The sequence below is a fragment of the Scardinius erythrophthalmus genome (assembly GCF_964197995.2).
Source record: "Scardinius erythrophthalmus genome assembly, chromosome: 1".
Lineage (NCBI taxonomy): Eukaryota > Metazoa > Chordata > Actinopteri > Cypriniformes > Leuciscidae > Scardinius > Scardinius erythrophthalmus.
Window position 1 is genome coordinate 42,982,978 of NC_138221.1, and position 17,893 is coordinate 43,000,870.

Below are 17,893 nucleotides of genomic sequence, written 5' to 3' on the forward strand. Positions count from 1 at the left end.
GAAAAGTCGTAAAGTGTTTACTTATATTTGTGTGTGTGTGTGTGTGTGTGTGTGTGTGTGTGTGTGTGTGTGTGTGTGTGTGTGTGTGTGTGTGTGTGTGTGTGTGTGTGTTTGTGTGTGTGTGTGTGTGTGTGTGTGTGTGGCGCGGCCGCGATCGAACAGTGGAAACATAAAAACATACTCCGTCATTTAGTTTATGCAGGACATCATTCAAACTGCAAAGTGTTTAAGTTACTGTTAATTACATTTTTAAGGAAAACAAATATATTAATCTGAAATGTAGCAGATTAATTTTCAATTAATTTAGGTACAATTACCAAACATATCAAGGTATTTTTATTAATTGAATTAATGAACTAATTATATAAAACTATTGTCAGTGCACTACAAATAAACTGGTTCTATGCCTTTACTTTATTAATAAAACTTATTAAAAAAAATACAAGGCTTAAGACATTTATTTTTCTTTTGGTGGTCCAGCCTGAGACATGCACAAGCCTTCTGCATTTTTGTTTTGCTTTTCCCTTCATTGTACCCAACCGTGATGTCTGAACCGAGGTATGAACCGAACCGTGACTTCTGTGTACCGTTCCACCCCTAAAAGAGAGTGCAGAGTTTTCAAAGAACAGTGGACCAATGATTATTTGTGAAGAATAACTTTAAATAAAACAAAGTGTGAAGACTCGATTACAAGTTTTGCAAACCACTAGTAAAGATAAACAAATATGTGCCAGGAATCAAGTGTTGATATAGTAGTGTGGATATAGTAGTGGGGATGGCTGTGCCAGGCTAGTAATCTCTACTACACAATGAGGCCTGCTGGTGGTCATTTTGGTCTGGGTCATACAATTCTATGTTATATAGCTGACCCGGCCCCGGCCCCCCATCACAGTCAGGAACGATAATGTGGCCCCCAGAGAAAAAAGTTTGGTGACCCCTGGTTTAAGCGAACGCACAGTGACTGCCAAATTTAAAATGGAAATGCAAAGTCCGTTTGCAACTGTGTTTACCATATCTTACGAGTCTTGACCCTGTCATATTTAAATAGCAATTTCAATTACCACGTCTGCTTTTTCACTTTCTCAGCGTCGCGTATGTAGCCAGCCAAAACTCAAATGAAATCGCAATTCCCTAGTATTTCCATTTCCGATGCCTTACACGGAAACCTGTCAATCAGCGTCAAGGGTGGGATTATGCTATGGGGCGTGTTCGTGTTGGGACGTGACGTCACTCACAGTCGACGGTTAAGAGGTGATGCCCTGAACAGACAGATGCCGATTTACTTTAAACAATGGAGTTGGTGAAATTGTGGAGGACCTTATGATGCTCGCGCAGCAAGTTGATGACAGTACATCCTCTACAGATGTCCTCTTACTCAGAAGCCATTTCATTTTGGATAAGTTAAATGTTTTCGTGGCCTTGACCAACAGCAACATCAGTAATGTTGTCTTCGCCAACCTCAGTGAAGTAGCTAGGCTTTTGTGAAGGACAGGACAACTAAAGAACCTGGACGTCCTTTACTGGACATACCACAAGAGATGAGTGTCGGTGCTAGCTCTCACCCTTTCAAATAAGTGTTCTCAATTTGCGAAATTCAATAAAAATGCTGTCTGTTGCAGTTAAACCTGTGTGTGTGTGTGTGTGTGTGTGTGTGTGTCACTAGCGGCGCAGGATTTTGAATGTAGGTGGGCCTCCAGAAAACTGGATGGGCCAGTTAAAATAAGCCAAAAAAAAAAAAAAAACGGTTCCCCTTCATCTCCGTTTCAGCGCTTTTCTGCGCCACTGAGGACAGCAACTAACTAGCCTACCTGAATTTAATGCATATAGCATAGGTTTAAAAAACAAACCGGATATGTTTTGCTGCTTTTTTAATACAATTACAATTTAATTTAATGTATTGTTTAATACAATTATAGGCCTATTATTTTTTTAGTTTATTAACAGCAACAACAGCTGTAAAGATGAAGTTGACGATCTCCATATAGTGAACGCGCCTATAGAGAGAAATGCACATCATGGATTACATAATCAGAGAGTAGCCTTTTTCTTTTCGTTTTAAATTGTTAAAAAGACATTTTGGGCTTAAGATATATTTCATGTCTGTGAGGCATACGTTAAGTTTCGTTAAGTTAGGATGAGATGCGCTCCTGATCACGAGCAATGCAATGAGCGGTCATCCATGATTTTATTGTCTGCTATATTTCCTGCTTATTTATTAAATCCAGGCAATAAAAAAATTATTGGTTGATAAAAAAAATTATTGAAATTAAGATACAATTTATACAAAACGAAAAAGGCTTTCTACAAAACAAAACGTGGTCAAAATCACGTCTGACCCACATCTCTCGATATGCGCATCCTATCTTACTCGTGCGGTTCACTTTTCATAATCAACATGAAAAAATAACATTATAATATTTTAACAAATATGAAACTAAATGAGCTTATTTAATGGCTACAACACGTATAGTATACAGACTCTCTATTTGTACAAATTGCTGCACATTCATTTTATTCTGAATTTTGCACGCATTTAAAGGCATTTGTTTGCATGCATAGTAAAACATATCTGCAACATTTATCAAGTTCACTGATAATTATGCCTGATAATTATGAGAGAGAGAGAGAGAGAGAGAGAGAGAGAGAGAGAGAGAGAGAGAGAGAGAGAGAGAGAGAGAGAGAGAGAATGTTTGTTCCACTTTACATTTATGGTGTAGTCAATTTGTTTAGATTTATGTGGGATTTAATCATTTTAAATTAATCTCAACTGTGAAATGGACAAAAACAAGATTATACATAGGCTACTTTCAGACCAGTTAAATCAAACCCAGGTTTTTTTGTGTGTTTAGACAAATAATGTTACAAAAGTCACAAAATTCCATGACACTGAGATAAGGGAGATATGTTTTTTTGAATGGGGGGAAAATATCAAATGAGATCCAAACAGAACCCAAAGACAACATGAGGGTTTAAGAAATATTCATTTTAAACTAAACCAAAACCAAATCTTTATCTCAGTGTCATGGAATTTTGTGACTTTTGTTACATTACCTACATCTGTAGAGGATGTACTGTCATCAACTTGCTGCACAAGCATCATAAGGTCCTCCACAATTTCACCAACTCCATTGTTTAAAGTAAATCGGCATCTGTCTGTTCAGGGCATCACCTCTTAACCGTCGACTGTGAGTGACGTCACGTCCCAACACGAACACGCCCCATAGCATAATCCCACCCTTGACGCTGATTGACAGGTTTCCGTGTAAGGCATCGGAAATGGAAATACTAGGGAATTGCGATTTCATTTGAGTTTTGGCTGGCTACATACGCGACGCTGAGAAAGTGAAAAAGCAGACGTGGTAATTGAAATTGCTATTTAAATATGACAGGGTCAAGACTCGTAAGATATGGGAAACACAGTTGCAAACGGACTTTGCATTTCCATTTTAAATTTGGCAGTCACTGTGCGTTCGCTTAAACGAAAATGCAAACGGTAATGCGCGATTTGCATTTGCGTTTGGATTATGTCACATTTTATGCGTCCACAATTTGAAAACGCAATTGCAAATACAATTTGCAATTCCTTTTGAAAAAAGTCCGGAAAATCATTCCATATCCAATAAATCCAGCCCTAGTAATGTCATCTTTGAGACTGTTAGTTGTTACATGATGATTAAAAATGTAAACATAAACTTTAAGCATGGCAATCCCATCAGAAATGTGTATCATAGCAAGGGAAGCACACACATAAAAAACAAACAAAAAAACAATTGGTACCAAAATCAAACCATCAAATAATTTTACCTGCACCCATTTATCCTATTATGACACGTCTGAGGGTCTTTCCCTTTACGGTGTCCAGTGATTAAAGAAAGGACTGATGAAGGTGACATGAATCCACTTTCTGTGCGCCACTTCAGCAGAAAAAAGACAAAAGGACAAAAAAGTTACTCAGACTTGCTATTAGTAACGTTAACATTAAATGTCTTACTTTAAAGGTGAAAATCATACTTAATACTATATATTAAACCCAGTGTAGGTTTTTGAACAGTGGGTAAAATGAACTTACTGTAACAGTTAGTTGGTGAATGGGTCTGTTGGGTGTTCTCCCCAGATAAAAATTATTCCAATGCTTAATCTAAAAAAAAAAAAAAAAAAAAAAAAAAAAAAAGTAAACAAATATATTTCCAATACTGTTATCAGTGTTTGAAGAGGTTATGTAAACATACTTCTAACGAATAAATGACTGTTTTATCACTTTACTCATTCCAACGCTTTTTTTACCTCTCACCCAGCAAACACAGAACGTTCCCCTAACGTTCCCGTTTGGTTCCCATTTGGTTATTTTTTTGGGAACCAAACAAGAACGTTCTGGGAACGTTCCCTGTAGGTTATTTTTAGGATCTTTGTTTATAACATTAAGGGAACGTTCCCAGAACGTTCCCTGTAGGTTATTTTTAGGTTTAAATTTATAACCTAAAGAGAACGTTCTGGGAACATTCCCTGTAGGTTATTTTTTGGATATATTTTTATAACTTTAAGGGAACGTTCCCAGAACGTTCCCTGTAGGTTATTTTTAGGTTTAAATTTATAACCTAAAGAGAACGTTCTGGGAACATTCCCTGTAGGTTATTTTTAGGATCTATTTTTATAACTTTAAGGGAACGTTCCCAGAACGTTCCCTGTAGGTTATTTTTAGGTTTAAATTTATAACCTAAAGAGAACGTTCTGGGAACGTTCCCTGCAGGTTGTTATTTAATAACCTAAAGAGAACCTTCCCAGAACGTTCCCTGCAGGTTATTTTTAGGTTTAATTTTTATAACCTAAAGAGAACCTTCCCAGAACGTTTCCTTGCAGGTTTTAGGTTTTATTTGTATAACCTAAAGAGAACGTTCTGGGAACGTTCTCTGCAGGTTATTATTTTAATATCACTTAGCCTACTATTAACAGGCAGATTACCAACTGACAACGTCGTCAGTACGGTCCCCTAAGGTTATAAGATAACCAACAACGTTCAGATCTATTCGCAATAACTTTTTATTAATGATATTTTAAATTATGTTATATTTTAATTCTATATGTTTATTTAAATGCTGCATGACTTTGAAGTGTTTTAATGCGCATGCGCGTGATCAAACACTGGAGCACGTGCGCTGCTCGAGAGCAGATGGAAACGTCATCGACAACTGACAAACAACAAAACTCCCGTCTCTCGCTGTTGGTTTCACTGCTTTCAGGTAAGTTTAGACAACAAAATCTCACAAATAATACACACAAACGCCCCTGACACATTTCTTACGTGTAATTGACACGCTTCTGTTAAATATTTATTTTAAAGAAATGGTTTTATGTCTTTGAAAAAGTCCGTTAGCATCTACGCTAGCTAACCGGTTTCAAAAGACAACGTTAGGCCTAAGTTACGTTAAGTTGAGGTCTTATTTATGAAAGTTTGGGTTTTTAAACACATATTTAGTGTAGATAACAGTTTTTGATAGTTTTGCTGGTAATTTGTCAATGGGAAGTAAGCTAATTTATTTAGGCTAACCAAAAAGAATGCACTGTATTGTTAACTTAATCAGTGACGTTACTTACCAATATTGCTAAAATGTGATTTCAGAATAGCGAGAGAAAAAATAAAACTCTACAACAAGGGGTGAGTTATTGTTTAATCATGATGATAATTCCATATGCATTTATTTCACAATATATTATCTTAAGATTTGTATATATTTATCTTTTCTGCATTTCACCTCTGTTCTAGCTTGGTTCCTTGTAATAAACCTATCACATGTAATATTTTTGGCTCTGTGACAAACAGCATGTTATGTTCCTAGATCATCATGCTGTGATGGCCTGCTGCACTCCCTGTCCAAGAAAATCTCTATGAACCATATGACTAGTAAGCAAAACCACCTCAAACATGCAGTGCACTGCTGTCCAAAGGTTTGGGGTCTGTAAGATTTATGCTTTTGAAATAAGTCTCACATTTTAAAATCATTAACCCCAAGTTTTTTCAGTGAGATTGTCCTTGAGAAGCCTGTAAGCTAAATAATCAGCTAAATAATAGGCGACTAATACAATATTATAATGGTCATAGTTATAATAATTCATTTAACTATTATGATAACATGATATCCTGATGATTACTATATTTTATTTTATTTCTTTAGGTCTGTTTTGAATTATGTTGGCCAATGAGACTGACAACATACTGTCCAACTCAAAGGTATTTATGTATTTTTTTATTTTTTTTTATTGATCAATACTGAAATTCTTTGTACTTTTAAATGCGGTTCAGGGGGTCGACAACTTTAGGCAGTTATTTTTCACAGATTTATTTATTTAATGTTTATTTGACAGGGACAAATGCATAGAACATTGCTTTATAAAAAATACAAAGTAGATGCCATGCATACAGGTTTATAGCCATGACTAATTTGCAACCCCTAGATATCTTGGGCAGCTGTGGCTCATACTCTTAGCCTTTAAAAATGTTTGAATTGATATCCCCAATGCAATATCAGGGGGTAAATATATCATTAGAGTTCTTAAAGTTATGGCTTTGCTCTTGTTACCAGATGAGATAAAATCCCTATTGTTTGGCCCTGTATTCTTCAGGACAAGACCTTGATGCCATCCACAGTCAGTAGATGAAGAAGGTGAGTTTAGCCGAATTCAGTTCTCTTTCACTTTTTTTTTTTAGCTTAAACAGACACGTGCACGCAAAATGAAGTCAAAATGGCGAGTTTCCTCTTGTCTTGTGTTTTAAACAGAAAGAAAACGGATGCGTGTCATTTATATTAGTTCTGCGCATTCGTCTTAAAGGGACAGCAGCCTAACGTACCCGCAGCTGTGTCGCCAATGGTGATCAAACATCAAAAGAGAGAATGACTTGTAGCTTTAGCAAAGATACATTAATTTTATAGTTATTTTATTTTTACACTGAAGACTTATTTTACATTTTGATAAATCAATTTCTGTACCTGATAAGTTAGATTTAACTGAAAAACATAATGCACTGCTTATTTCAACTGTGTTTTTCTTCTATTGTATTTATCTATGCTTGTTATCTATTGTAATTTTCTATGCAGGTTCACTCTACAAAATCCCCCCAATAGAGGTTATGCGGAGCGCCCAGCGGTTGAACCGGAAAGAGGTCTAAGCATTTCCGCTTTTCACTTCCGTACACATCTGCAGCGGTAGGTGATCTCTGAGTTTACTGTTAATTTTTGCTTATTACACTAAAATTCTTACTTCTGTTTTAATTAAAATGTCACGAAGGCTAAAATATCAGAAAAGGGAACATCCGAACAGCAGTTTTTGTTGTGTGCCGGTCTGCTCTATGTCGGGGAAAATGAGTAGTACAAATAGGTTCTGTACTCATAAAGTGACGTCAACATCAGCAGTAGCATTCGCCGTCAGGCAAGTGTTATTTAAATAAACTCCTGATGTACTTACAAACTTTCCAATGCCTCGTTTAATGAGTACAGAACCTATTTGTACTACTGTAGTAGTTTGGTACCATTCTGGGCATTATTAGTGGGGTAATTTACCAGATACAAACCTGGAGCCGTTAGCGCATGCACTAAACCATACGGCTGATATCTCTAAATAAACTCTAAATTTTTCAATATTGTGCAGCACTAATATTGAGCATATCTTAAAGTGAACCTGGAATGATAATTTGTGATACCAGATGAGATGTATGTATGATAGATTTTGAACTGTACTATTTTTTTATTTCAGGTTTTCTGGGATCCCAGCGGAAGGCATCAAGGCATCAGATGTTGGCCTGGACAGATGCACCTGTAAACTACACCGACCTTTGCTTTTGCATGGATGGCTGATTATTACCATGTTCTGTGAGGGTTTCATTATAGCAAAACTGAGCACCTGTGACAGTGGAATTTGTAGGTGTAAAGTCACAGAGATTAAAAAAAAAAAATTGATAGCAGTTTCAAACTTTTTTTCACTTTCTTTCTCATAAACAACACAGCAGTTACAGGTTTTCAAATTCTTCATTGGAGGTGAGACTTATACATAAAAGGTAGAGCGAATTCGCAGGTCAGAGTTCACTAGACTTAAATATTATTTTCTCTGTTTTTTATTTGACTTCAGAGAGAGAGGCTTAATATGGGTATCCTTACCCCTATATAAAACATTCCTTTTTTGATTTGTAGTCTGAAATAATAAATAGTGCAATATAAATAAATGCAATGTAGTGTTTTGAAATATATAAATTTTTCTATACACATTGATGCTGAAATATCTGAATAAATACATGATACCAGCAGCGCTCGTGCTCATATCTCCTACAGCTTGTGATCCCAATTGTGATCCACAATCCCACCTCACTCTTTTCATTTGCTCCAGATGAATATTAATGCCATTACAGGGCTTGAATTTTGGCATGGGATTGTGTGTCCATGTAACGCGTTGTCTTTTAATTTTCTTGTTAAATTTGCAGATGGTGTTGGGAGTTTAAATGTTTTGAGCGGAGTGAAGATTGGCACATTCATGTATATTGTATATAAATGAATACTTTTTCAACTTTATAGCCAAAGTTATAGGCTACAGTTTGCAAAAAGATCGTTTTAATTAAAATGTTTGTGCAGTTTTATTTGAAATATTTTCATGTTTGAAATATTAAATGTAAATTACTGTTCCTGAATACATTTTGCTAACGCTGTTTTTAATGACTTATTTTAGGTTGATAATTAAACAATGAATAAACAAAAACATGGATTGTGTGCTGATTTATTTATTTAATACAAACTGATTGATTTACTTATTAGTGATAGTTTCTGTAAATTCAATTTATTGTAATAATATATTCATAGGATTCTTAAGTGTTTGAACAATAAACAATGTAGAATATGTTGTTTGTAGACCTACAATTTGTGTACAGGCATATCAGGATGTGTAGACGTTAGGAGAACGTTCCGGGAACGTTCTGGGAACCTTTCGGCAACGTTCCGGGAACGTTCCCCTAACCTTCCGGGAACGTTACGAGAACCTTGCGGGAACCTTTCGGGAACGTTCTGGGAACCTTTCGGGAACGTTCCGGGAACGTTCCCCTAACCTATAGGGAACGTTCTATTAACGTAAAGAAAACTTTCCTGGCTAACCAATAGGGAACGTTCTTGGGAACGTTCTGGGAACCAAAAACTAACGTTCCCAGAACGTTAAATTGTTAGCTGGGCATGCGTTTTTAAACTAACGTTAGCTGACATTAAACACACAACGTTACCAACAACAAAACACAGCAATGTCAGATGGTACTAAATTACATTTAAATACGTGCTTATATTGCTACAGCAGTACAAAAACACACACAGATAACTTATTGAACGTATAAGGTTGCATTAAGCCTATGACTGTTAACGTTACTCATGTCCATAAACGTTAACGTTAATTTAACTGACTGCTATAAGGACTGAAAAATGTTTTCTTACCTGATATCGCCAGTATTTTTACAGACCACGTACGAACCCTTCCTCTGTCCACATTCCAGCTTTTGTTCTTCATTGATATCAACTTAAATTCGCTCAAAATGTAAGAATTCAACAGGCAGATATAAAACTAGATTAAAAAGTTCGTCGAGACAAACTTTAAGTTGGCTTGAGAAAGCCGGACCAGAAAGTTTGAAGAAGTTTAAAATAGTTTGGAGTTTAAAGTAGTTTGAAGTTAGGGTTAGTTTAAAGTTTAAATTAGTTTGAAGTTTAAATTAGTTTAAAGTTTAAATTAGTCTAAAGTTTTAATTAGTTTAAAGTTTAAAGTAGTTTAAAGTTTAAATCAGTTTGAAGTTTAAAGCAGTTTAAAGTATGAAGTAGTTTACAGTTCAAAAGTTGTTGGGGGTTTTCTAGTGGGTTGCTAGGGTGTTCTGGGTGGTTGCTATGGTGTTGCTAGGCGGTTGCTAGGGTGTTCTGGGTGGTTGCTATGGTGTTGCTAGGTGGTTGCTAGGGTATTCTGGGTGGTTGCTAGGTGGTTGCTAGGGTGTTCTGGGTGGTTGCTATGGTGTTACTAGGTGGTTGGTAGTTGTCACAGATGGTTACTATGGAGTCTTTATAGAGTTCTTAGCATGATATAGCACTTAACTAATCGCTATTAGCATGTAGCTATTCACTGCTAGCATGTGTAGCATGTTGGAAGTGCTGTTTGCTAGCATGAGTCAAAAGAGCCAAACCTCATCTCTATACGATGTTCTGATACAGAGATATAGGTCTTGCAAAACGGTTGCTAGGGTACTCAAGTTTGGTTGCTATGGAGTTGCTTGGGAGCTGGAAGCTTTAAACTTAAGTTTAAAGTGGTTTGAAATTTAAAGTAGTTTACGAGTTTAGAGTTTAAGTTTAAATGAGTTTAGAGTGTGTGTGTGTGTGTGTGTGTGTGTGTGTGTGTTCGTTCACACACACACACACAGCACACACACACACACTCAGAGTTTATGAGTTTAGAGTTTATAAGTGTATAAATTGATGAGTTTATAAGTGTAAGAGTTTTTGAGTTTAGAGTTTATAAGTTTTAAATGAGTTTAGAGTGTATAAGTTTTAATGAGTTTAGAGTTTATAAGTTTAAATGAGTTTAAGAGTTCAGAGTTTATTAATTTATGAGTTTAAGAGTTCATAAGTCTATGAATTCATGAGTTTATAAGTTAATTAGTTTATAAGTGTATGAGTTTAGAGTTTATTAGTTTAAATGAGCCTCAATGACTCATATAGTATATAGAACGGCAGTTTGGTTTAGTCTTCAAGGTGTTTAGATTTAAATTTTTGTCGGTTGGTGAGTTTGAATCTAGATTTGAATTTTTTAGAACTCCCCATTGTAAGTCAATGGGAGTTTTTCCTAGTTTTGATCGGCATTTTTAGGAAAACCGTAAGTCCGATCAGTCTGAAAAGATATAGCAACTAACTTCAGATCAGTTTGAGTGTCTGAGCCGAGTTTGGAGTATGTAGAGTTAAAGCTCTAGGACGAGTTTGAGTCAACAGTTTTTAACAGAAGAATAATAATAATAACTAGATGCAAAAGTTCGTCGAGACAAACTTTAAGTTGGCTTGAGAAAGTTTGGACCAGAACGTTTTTTTTGCTAGGCGGTTGCTAGGGTGTTCTGGGTGGTTGCTATGGTGTTGCTAGGCGGTTGCTAAGGTATTTTGGATGGTTGCTAGGCGGTTGCTAGGGTGTTCTGGGTGGTTGCTATGGTGTTGCTAGGCGGTTGCTAGGGTGTTCTGGGTGGTTGCTAGGTGGTTGCTAGGGTGTTTTGAGTGGTTGCTAGGCGGTTGCTAGGGTATTCTGTTTGGTTGCTAGGGTGTTTTGGGTGGTTGCTAAGGTGTTCTGGGTGGTTGCTAGGCGGTTGCTAGGGTGTTCTGGGTGGTTGCTATGGTGTTGCTAGGCGGTTGCTAGGGTGTTCTGGGTGGTTGCTAGGCGGTTGCTAGGGTGTTCTGGGTGGTTGCTAGGCGGTTGCTAGGGTGTTCTGGGTGGTTGCTAGGGTGTTGCTAGGCGGTTGCAAGGGTGTTCTGGGTGGTTGCTAGGTGGTTGCTAGGGTGTTTTGGGTGGTTGCTAGGCGGTTGCTAGGGTATTCTGGTTGGTTGCTAGGGTGTTTTGGGTGGTTGCTAGGGTGTTGCTAAGTGGTTGCTAGGGTATTCTGGGTGGTTGCTATGGTGTTGCTAGGCGGTTGCTAGGGTGTTCTGGGTGGTTGTTATGGTGTTGCTAGGCGGTTGCTAAGGTATTCTGGGTGGTTGCTAGGCGGTTGCTAGGGTGTTATGGGTGGTTGCTAGGCGGTTGCTAGGGTGTTCTGGGTGGTTACTATGGTGTTGCTAGGTGGTTGCTAGGGTATTCTGGGTGGTTGCTAGGCAGTTGCTAGGGTGTTCTGGGTGGTTGCTATGGTATTGCTAGGCGGTTGCTAGGGTGTTCTGGGCTGTTGCTATGGTGTTACTAGGTGGTTGGTAGTTGTCACAGATGGTTACTATGGAGTCTTTACAGAGTTCTTAGCATGATCTTGGCATGATTTAGCACTTAACTAATCGCTATTAGCATGTAGCTATTTACTGCTAGCATGTATAGCATGTTGGAAGTGCTGTTTGCTAGCATGAGTCAAAAGAGCCAAACCTCATCTCTATACGATGTTCTGATACAGAGATATAGGTCTTGCAAAACGGTTGCTAGGGTACTCAAGTTTGGTTGCTATGGAGTTGCTTGGCAGCTGGAAGCTTTAAACTTAAGAAGTTTAAAGTGGTTTGAAGTTTAAAGTAGTTTACGAGTTTTTGAGTTTTGAGTTTATAAGTTTAAATGAGTTTAGAGTTTAAGTTTAAATGAGTTAAGAGTGAGTGTGTGTGTGTGTGTGTGTTCACACACACACACACACACACACTCACTCACTCAGACTTTATGAGTTTAGAGTTTATAAGTGTATAAATGCATGAGTTTATAAGTGTACAAGTTTCTGAGTTTAGTTTATAAGTTTAATTGAGTTTTGAGTTTATAAGTTTAAATGAGTTTAGAGTTTATATGTTTAAATGAGTTTAAAGAGTTCAGAGTTTATTAATTTATGAGTTTAAGAGTTCATAAGTCTATGAATTCATGAGTTTATAAGTTAATTAGTTTATAAGTGTATGAGTTTAGAGTTCATTAGTTTAAATGAGTCTCAATGGCTCTTATAGTATATAGAATGGCAGTTTGGTTTAGTCTTCAAGGTGTTTAGATTTAAATTTTCGTCGGTTGGTGAGTTTGAATCTAAATTTGAATTTTTTAGAACTCCCCAATGCAAGTCAATGGGAGTTTTTCCGAGTTTTGATCGTCATTTTTAGGAAAACCGTAAGTCCGATCAGTCTGAAAAGATATAGCACACTAAGTCAGAACAGTTTGAGTGTCTGAGCCGAGTTTGGAGTATGTAGAGTTAAAGCTCTAGGAGGAGTTTCATATAGAAATTTTTAGTCTCAGAAGAATAATAATAACTAGATGCAAAAGTTCGTCGAGACAAACTTTGAAGTTGGCTTGAGAAAGTTCGGACCAGAACGTTTTTTGCTAGGCGGTTGCTAGGATGTTATGGGTGGTCGCTATGGTGTTGCTAGGCGGTTGCTAGGGTGTTCTGGGTGGTTGCTATGGTGTTGCTAGGCGGTTGCTAGGGTATTCTGAGTGGTTGCTATGGTGTTGCTAGGCGGTTGCTAGGGTGTTCTGGGTGGTTGTTATGCTGTTGCTAGGTGGTTGCTAGGGTGTTCTGGGTGGTTGTTAGGCGGTTGCTAGGGTGTTCTGGGTAGTTGCTATGGTGTTGCTAGGCGGTTGCTAAGGTATTCTGGGTGGTTGCTAGGCGGTTGCTAGGGTGTTCTGGGTGGTTGCTATGCTGTTGCTAGGCGGTTGCTAGGGTATTCTGGGTGGTTGCTAGGCGGTTACTTGGGTGTTTTGGGTGGTTGCTATACTGTTGCTAGGGTGTTCTGGGTGGTTGCTATGCTGTTGCTAGGCGGTTGCTAGGGTGTTTTGGTGGTTGCTATGCTGTTGCTAGGCGGTTGCTATGGTGTTTTGGTGGTTGCTATGCTGTTGCTAGGGTATTATGGGGGGTTGCTAGGGTGTTGCTAGGCGGTTGCCAGGGTGTTCTAGGTGGTTGCTATGATGTTGCTAGGCGGTTGCTAGGGTGTTTTGGTGGTTGCTATGGTGTTGCTAGGCAGTTGCTAGGGTATTCTGGTTGGTTGCTATGGTGTTGCTAGGTGTTGCTATGCTGTTGCTAGGCGGTTGCTAGGGTATTCTGGGGGTTGTTAGGGTGTTGCTAGGCGGTTGCTAGGGTGTTCTAGGTGGTTGCTATGATGTTGCTAGGCGGTTGCTAGGGTGTTTGGGTGGTTGCTATGGTGTTGCTAGGCAGCTGCTAGGGTATGCTTGGTGGTTGCTAGGGTGTTGCTAGGTGGTTGCTAGGGTATTCTAGGTGGTTGCTAGGGTGTTGCTAGGCGGTTGCTAGGGTGTTTTGGTGGTTGCTATGGTGTTGCTAGGCGGTTACTAAGGTATTCTGGGTGGTTGCTAGGCGGTTGCTAGGGTGTTCTGGGTGGTTGCTATGGTGTTGCTAGGCGGTTACTAGGCGGTTGCTAGGGTGTTCTGGGCGGTTGCTATGGTGTTGCTAGGTGGTTGGTAGTTGTCACAGATGGTTACTATGGAGTCTTTATAGAGTTCTTAGCATGATCTTGGCATGATATAGCACTTAACTAATAGTTATTAGCATGTAGCTATTCAGTGCTAGCATGTGTAGCATGTTGGAAGTGCTGTTTGCTAGCATGAGTCAAAAGAGCCAAACCTCATCTCTATACGATGTTCTGATACAGAGATATAGGTCTTGCAAAACGGTTGCTAGGGTACTCAAGTTTGGTTGCTATGGAGTTGCTTGGGAGCTGGAAGCTTTAAACTTAAGAAGTGGTTTGAAGTTTAAAGTAGTTTACGAGTTTTTGAGTTTTGAGTTTATAAGTTTAAATGAGTTTAGAGTTTAAGTTTAAATGAGTTTAGTGTGTGTGTGTGTGTGTGTGTGTGTGTGTTCACACACACACACACACACACACACACACACACACACACACACACACACACACACACACACACACTCAGAGTTTATGAGTTTAGAGTTTATAAGTGTATAAATTGATGAGTTTATAAGTGTAAGAGTTTTTGAGTTTAGAGTTTATGTTTTAAATGAGTTTAGAGTTTATAAGTTTTAATGAGTTTAAAGTTTATAAGTTTAAATGAGTTTAAGAGTTCAGAGTTTATTAATTTATGAGTTTAAGAGTTCATAAGTCTATGAATTCATAAGTTTATAAGTTAATTAGTTTATAAGTGTATGAGTTTAGAGTTTATTAGTTTAAATGAGTCTCAATGGCTCATATAGTATATAGAATGGCAGTTTGGTTTAGTCTTCAAGGTATTTTGATTTAAATTTTGTCGGTTTGAATTTTTTAGAACTCCCCAATGTAAGTCAATGGGAGTTTTTGAATGAGTTTTTTCGAGTTTTGATCGTCATTTTTAGGAAAACCGTAAGTCGGATCAGTCTGAAAAGATATAGCAACGCGAGTCAGATCAGTTTGAGTGTCTGTGCCGAGTTTGGAGTATGTGGAGTTAAAGCTCTAGGAGGAGTTTGAGTTGTAAATTTTTATGGTCAGAAGAATAATAATAATAATAATAATAATAATAAGTTTAAATAGGATTTCAATATGTTGGCTCTCTCAAGCCAACTTAATAATAATAATAATAATAATAATAATAATAAGTTTAAATAGGATTTCAATATGTTGGCTCTCTCAAGCCAACTTAATAATAAGTTTAAATAGGATTTCAGTAAGTTGGCTCTCTCAAGCCAACTTAATAATAATAATAATAATAATAAGTTTAAATAGGATTTCAATATGTTGGCTCTCTCAAGCCAACTTAATAATAATAATAATAATAATAATAAGTTTAAATAGGATTTCAATATGTTGGCTCTCTCAAGCCAACTTTATAATAAGTTTAAATAGGATTTCAGTAAGTTGGCTCTCTCAAGCCAACTTAATAATAAGTTTAAATAGGATTTCAGTAAGTTGGCTCTCTCAAGCCAACTTAATAATAATAAGTTTAAGTACAATATCAGTAAGTTGGCTTTTCCAAGCCAACTTAATGACCCCTCAGGCAGCGCGCCCACTCGCAAAGCAGACAGCCGCGCCTCTGCTACCGCCGGCGTTTTTCCTCATTCGAATATTAATTTTCACCTTCGAAATTCTGTTTTTTAAAACTATTCGAATATATATTCGAATTTAGAATATTCGTTGACAGCCCTATGGGAGTTGTAGTGTCGTAGTGTCACACTTATTTCAGATGCCTTTTGAAAATACTACAATTACTCAACCCGCCAAAGTGGCTAGTTGGAGTGACTGTGTTACCCGCCACGAGCAAAATCCACCCGCATTTGGCGGGTTGGCGGGTGTTAATGTCAAGCCCTGCCCATAACGTGATTGAAATAAATAATATCTGAACTTGTAACAGTTTTGTTGCAAAGCACAATATTATGGTGAAATTAAATCTCGTGTTTGTTGGTTCTCTTCCTATTTGAAGGATAGGACTTTTTCAGTCAGTTTAGGGGATTTTTTTCTTCCATTGCACCTCTTGTGTGTGGGGTTCCACAGGGCCCTATACTGGGACCAATTCTATTTTCCCTTTGCTTCCTCTAGGTTCGATTTTTGAGAAATATGGAATTCAGTAACATCTGTATGCGGATGATTCTCAAATTTATTTACCACTGAAACATGGGCATAAATGTGCCATTCAGTCTCTTCATGCATGTTTGGCCGAAAGTTAAGTGTTGGCTTGCGAATAACTTTCTCCAATTAAATGAGGATAAGACCGAGATGATTTTATTTGGAAATAAGGGGTGTGTGGATGATGACTGCCTGGGGTTGTTTCCAGGGAAAAAACTGTCTAGCGTGAGGAACCTTGGTGTCATTTTTGATTCGGAGCCTAAATTTGACCGGCAAATCAATGCTGTCGTTAAGAATAGTTTCTTCCATCTTAGATCAAAATCTAAATTGAAATCTATCCTTTCTTTTGACAATATGGAGAAGGTTGTTCATGCCTTTGTGTCATCCCGTTTTGATTATTGTAATGTGTTGTATCTGGGTGTGAGTCAGGCTTCTCTCTCCCGTTTGCAGCTCGTTCAGAACTCAGCTGCCAGTCTTTTAACTGGTACTAAGAAGAGAGAGCACATTACTCCGGTGTTAATTAAACCACATTGGTTACCCATACGATACAGAATTCAATACAAAGCGCTGTTGTATGTTTTTAAGTCTCTGCATGACCTAGCACCTGAGTATGTTACTGATTTAATCAGCCGCTGTCAATCCAGTAGATCTCTGCGCTCAAATGATCAACTGCTTCTCATGGTTCCGCAATCCCCGTTTAAAATGAAAAGGTGATCGGGCATTCTCTGTTGCAGCTCCTAGGCTCTGGAATTACCTTCCTCTGTCTGTGAAAACTTGTCCTTCATTGGGTGTTTTTCAGAGTGCGCTTAAAACTTATTTGTTTTCTTTAGCATTTGATAATGCTTTGTAAGTTGTGTGTGTCATGTGTTTGCATTGTTTTATGTCTTTGTTTTTATTTTGCTTTATAAATAAAGTTGAGTTGAGTTGAGTTTGTTAAGTTAAAACGTTTCGGTTACTAACGTAACCTCTGTTCTCTCTAGAAGAGGGAACGAGTATTGCGTAGTTGCTACGCTACGGGAAAGCCTTTCTTTCTCGAGATACTGAAGCCAAAAAATTATCCTTAATTTTTATAATCTTGTCAACGCAGTGCGGCAGCCTGCAGACCTAGGGCAAGCTTACTAGCGTGCCCATTGGCTGCCCTGCGGCAACTGCAGCAGCCTACCGCTGAGCCCTTGGCGTGACGTCACGACCAATGAGCGCGCTTGGCGTGCTTAATGCGTCACAGCCCGCGAAAAGGGGTGTGGCTTAGCGTATATAAACAGGGCTCGGAGGCTGCTTCTCTGGTTTCTGTCGCATGAAGCGAAATGAGCTCGTGGCGCGAGCACGGTGGGCTACGCAATACTCGTTCCCTCTTCTAGAGAGAACAGAGGTTACGTTAGTAACCGAAACGTTCTCTTACGAGAGGTTCTCTCGTATTGCGTAGTTGCTATGCTACGGGAACGCCCTTGTCAACGCCGTGCGCGCCCAGCATCCACTGAATGAGTCCCAGGGAGAGCCCGGGGAACGTGATAGCAGAGAGCCGGGCGGCCCAAGAGGGCTAGCGCCGTACATAAGCACACACTAGGGGGTTAGGAGCGGCACGACCGGTCCGAACTGACAATTCCCTGCATAGTGCAGCTCAACCAGTAGAGCTAAATCACACAACGTAGCCCACGCACAGATAGTGGGCTGGCATACGCGAGACTTAGACTGATAACACT

At 38.4% G+C, this 17,893-nt stretch overlaps 2 protein-coding genes, 1 long non-coding RNA gene and 2 gene segments (V, D, J or C); all 5 read left to right on the forward strand.

The window, feature by feature from the left end:
• Positions 1–17,893, forward strand: part of LOC308697650 (immunoglobulin gamma-1 heavy chain-like) — a 460,983-nt gene that overhangs the window by 138,497 nt on the left and 304,593 nt on the right. The gene's annotated exons all lie outside the window — the stretch shown is intronic.
• The window catches only part of LOC308697676 (immunoglobulin heavy constant mu-like), a 290,700-nt gene that overhangs the window by 66,261 nt on the left and 206,546 nt on the right, over positions 1–17,893 (forward strand).
• LOC308697667 (immunoglobulin heavy constant mu-like) overlaps positions 1–17,893 on the forward strand; it is a 439,123-nt gene that overhangs the window by 38,508 nt on the left and 382,722 nt on the right.
• ighd (immunoglobulin heavy constant delta) overlaps positions 1–17,893 on the forward strand; it is a 509,609-nt gene that overhangs the window by 31,721 nt on the left and 459,995 nt on the right. The gene's annotated exons all lie outside the window — the stretch shown is intronic.
• On the forward strand, positions 5,520–8,293 carry LOC308693370. 2 transcript variants are annotated; one of them, XR_014030442.1, is made up of 6 exons: positions 5,520–5,653; positions 5,835–5,899; positions 6,171–6,226; positions 6,619–6,659; positions 7,092–7,199; positions 7,747–8,293. It is a non-coding gene; the product is annotated as an uncharacterized lncRNA (long non-coding RNA). The 2 variants fall into 2 exon arrangements; XR_014030443.1 differs by having other exon boundaries at positions 6,579–6,659; positions 7,747–7,884.